Genomic DNA, 4,590 nt, shown 5'->3' with positions numbered 1-4,590 from the left:
CCCAAACCATCCTGTGGGGAACTTGCTTTAGAACAAGGGCATCATTATGTAGATTGATGGGTATGCGGGTTTCCCAACCTTTTGAGCACCCTTTGTGAGACCTTTTGCTGTACAAAAATATAAAATATATAAATAAATCTATTTTATTTTATTAATTTAAGTAAAAAAAAAAAGATGATTTCAACGTGATATCAGAACAGAAATTCTGAATTCGAATTTTATCTCCGCACTCATTAACCTTATTATTAAAAATTTTATATGTTGGGCTTGCTCATTAAAAAAAAAATCCAGCTCACATATGAGAAAGAGTGTACATGCTGATGTGGGTTATGGCATGTCTTGATTAAAAATCACTTCCCTTGTAATTCTTTTTTAATTGCTTCGCATCAAGTGTGTGCTTGGTGTTGTGTGCAAAGCCTGCTTGCATGCCTGATGTCCCTTTCTAACTGTTTGTGCATGGCTTTATTAGTTTTTAAATTCTGGATGAGTGCAATTCTGGCAAATCCTCCTTGGAATTCGTAGATCGATCGGGGCGTCGTGTCGACAGGTGATTAGCTGAGTTGAAATATTTCAATGCCCTCATGTGAACTTCAACAGTAGATTCTGGAGTCTTTCAATAATTTAGCTGCAATAGATTACATGATCATGCATGATCCAACCTTGGTAGCTTGACCATGGTGGGGAATACCGGTCACTGCTATTTATAGTCAGAAGGAATTCTTGGTTCCATTATCCAATAGCCCATTGTTGCCAGTCCATGGAGCGCCTAACCAAATAAATAAAAAGATAGTAGAACAATTAAGGTAGACTAATTAATTGATTTAATGCATAAATTCAAAAAAATATATACAAATTATCGATAAAAATATTGATGGGTTGAATACGAACAGTTATCCATTATAGTGAAATAGGAATTCCATTGCATTTGCAAACTGGTCGACCAAGGTTTGAAGGTCTGATAATGTCTTTTTCTCATCGAGAAAATGAGTACCTGAAGATCTGCAGGTAAATCATCTAAAAAGTTGGTGGCAAGACCACTCTCCACCTGCCCCACCAGAGCTGAGTTCTTAATATGTTTTTCCATATAACATGAAATCATGATAGTTTGATTGTTTGGAAACCTTTTAGAATTTCATGTGCAATATCTTCCCAATATTTATTGGATTTTGTTCTTAGTTGACTTACAACTAATTGAATGCACCAACTTTGCCTTTAGGGTGCTCTGCTACAAGACCTTGGAATAGGTCTAAATTATAACTTTTAGACCTAGCTTGGAGAGGGGCCATATGTTCATACTTCCAGTACAATTCTCACAGACTGGTCATCAGAAAGTAAGAGGAGAGGTTGGTCTACCTTAGCCATTGGATGGTACTTTTCCTAGATCTACTACCTCCTGAGTGAAAATAAAAGTGCCTTTGAATTGAACTTGTAAATGTGAACTTAAAGTCTCTTGTTCCGGTTCACATAAAGCCTCTTTAATGCAAATAATTCTCTTACAGTGGTGTTTGGAGTTGTAAGGATTTCTTCCATCATGTTGATATGCCCTCTTTACCTCCATTTCATATCTGTCCACCAAATGGTTCATGGCTTAGTTGGTTTATCACTAAGTTGTAGTCAAACTGTTTGAATTCATAATTGTTAAAGATCCATTTATTGAAAATAATGGGACATTGGAAGTAAAGTGAAATAAACTTACAAGCGCATAAGACCAGCAATTAGTGTGAGGATATGTAGTATAATGTAGTATAAGAAGATAGTGAACTAAGTTAGCTAGTCTCTTTAAGAGTATGGAGTCAAGGTTCCCAGGAATGTAATTTGAAAGCTCTGAAGTGCAGGGAAGAACCTCTAGCCTTTTCAAGTTGCAGGAATCACATATACCAAAAGATACTGGTTTCATATTGTTGTATGAGGTGAAAATGAAGGTGAGGCAATCAACAGGAATGAGCTCGTAAAGGTAGAAACACAGAATAAGGTTGTAACCATGAAACTCTAGAAGGATTTACGCAATATTTTAAGAAAATCGAATCGACGATAAAGGAGAACAATTAATGCTGCACAATGCTGACACTGTTGGATCAAAATATTATTAGCAAAATCCTACATTGGGGTTGTACAGAGAAATCTGAACACATGAAAGTTGTAAGACATTTAAAAGCTCTACGCAAGGAAAAAAGAAAACAAAAAGATCTGGTTCATGTTGGATATGATAATATCAGCTTAAGACGAGACTCGGGAGATGGAGCGAGCAAACTTCACAAACTTTGTTCTTCAATGACATTTTAATTTGTTATTGTAGCAAGCAAGCCAATAGGGCACAACTCTCAGCTTCTCAAGCAATTAAATAACATGATATTAACTTGATTTCTAAACTAGTATCACAAGTCTCATCATAAAGGCCAAAACAGTTTGGTGCACGTGCTTCAAAAAAAGAAAAAAAGATCAATGTCTATCATTTCAGTGCTAGGTTTTCTGTGTGATCTCTGCATTGGATGGAAATAGAGCTGTGAAGAGTATGGACTTGGTAAGTTGGTATCAACTACCTCATAGTTTGCACACGCAAATGCCTCTATCCCAGAAGAGCCACAAATAATTTTCTCCTTATGTTATATTTGGGGGAAAAGGAATTCTGGTGGAATATAAATCTTAATTGCTTTACTCTAAAAATATGTTACTCGATAGTCACTGCAGATCTGCAGATCTTTGTCCTTATGAACTAAGATTCCAACAATCCTGCACACAATATAGATCAACTAGTTCTTTAGGCAGATCTGCATTATTATAGCCTTGTGCCGATACTTTGATTTTCATAAGAGTTGATTGGGTTGCCCAAACCCATAGTCGTGGCTATGATCATTCCCACATAGGTTGGATACTTGTGATCGAGTACGTTTTATTTTAAATCATATTCAGAAACTATAATATTGCTCAAATATTCATGCTCATATTCATAAATCCGATTTTGAAAATATTCTGTTCAACTCAATAGCCTATGACCATATTATCCTTGTGGCAAGACTAGAGTACTACATTTAACCTTTGTGAAATAAATTCGTAGTACCACACTTAATCCCTACAAAGTAGGTCCATAGTATCACACTTAATGTTCGTCCGATTCCTGTCTACCTAAAAATATGCTAGACAGATCGTTGTTAGAACCGACGAACAAAAGTTAAATTTAAATTCTACTCTTACCTTTCCTACTCGAAGAATAGTGGTTGGAAGAGGTCGATCCACAGGGAGGCGATTGGAGTTGCTTAAAAATTAGAACGTTCACTCGGATTCAAAATCGATTTTTGAATAACTAAAGAAAAACATGATGTCGGGGATGATGATAGATTCTCTAATTTACCAGAGAATTTTCTTTATTTAAAAATAATAAAAAGACAAGTACTTAGAAATCAAAGAGCATTTATAAATTCATGAAATGTTTAACTATTCAAAGAAAAATTTTGGCATAAATTCAAATGGATGAAAGCAAGTGCTAAGAAGATCAAAATCCTAGAACATAAATTGGATAAAAGAAAATTTAATATATTGCATCAAAGAAGAATTAAAAGATTGCATAAAAAAATAGAAATTAACTTAAACCTAGAACAAGGATTGCATGAAAAAGAAATGATAGATTTGATAAAAAGAAAATTCATTACAAATAAAAGTGGAGATTAGAAACCTAATGTTTCTTCCCTTTTACAAATAACATAAAAAAAAATATAAAACAAATAAGCTTCTCCCTCAACATAAAATAACAAATTTTTTATTTCTTTCTTCTTCCCAAGAGAAACAGAGCAATGCTCTGTTTCTTCTTTCTCCTTTCTTTGGGCTCGCCAACCACCCGATTTGGACCCACCGGCCACTCCCCCCTCCTACCGATGGTTCCCTCTCCTTTTATAGATAGCTCCCACCCCGGCGATGGATCCCCTTTCTGCGTGAAGAGGAGGAGGAACAGGTGCCTGGGATTGTGCGTGGGAGATTGAGAAGGCGAAAGAGGCGGACGGCTGGAGCTTGATCACGGAAGGCTGGGATCTTTGGCTGGACGCGATGGAATTTCCTTCACGGATGGCTGCGGGATCTACGGGAGGAGCCGATCATGGCTTGATGGGCGCAGGATCCGTGGAGGGATGTGTGCGGCGTTCGGGCGGGATCCTTTCTTTTTCCCCGTTTCCGCACGGGATGAAGCTGGAGATCTTTGAAACGGGCGGAAGAAGCTGCATGAGGGGCGCTGATTCACGGACGCGGTGGAGGCTGGATCACGGGAGCTGGTAGCGGACGTGTTCCACCGAAAGAAGAGGTGATGGGTTTCCTTCTTTGGGTGCCGGATTGGAAGCGGGAGATGTTGATCTGGAAGGATGTTGATCGTGGTTGGGTGCTGGAACGCTGGGAGGAATCTCGGAGGAGGCGGACTCGGACGAGCGCGTGAGCTTCGTGGGATGCTAGGAGGAGCTGATCTGCCGTGGATCCGGGAAGAGTTGGAGGTGTCGTGGACGGCGGGATGGCTGGGCGTTGTGCTTGGATCACGCTGCAGTGGGAGAAGGAAATGAGATCACGGGTCATTTGTTCTGACTGGAGGTCAATTGCAAGTCTTTCAAGTCA

Source organism: Phoenix dactylifera, unplaced genomic scaffold (genome assembly GCF_009389715.1).
Source record: "Phoenix dactylifera cultivar Barhee BC4 unplaced genomic scaffold, palm_55x_up_171113_PBpolish2nd_filt_p 000182F, whole genome shotgun sequence".
Classification (NCBI taxonomy): Eukaryota; Viridiplantae; Streptophyta; class Magnoliopsida; order Arecales; family Arecaceae; genus Phoenix; species Phoenix dactylifera.
This window is presented reverse-complemented; position numbering follows the sequence as displayed.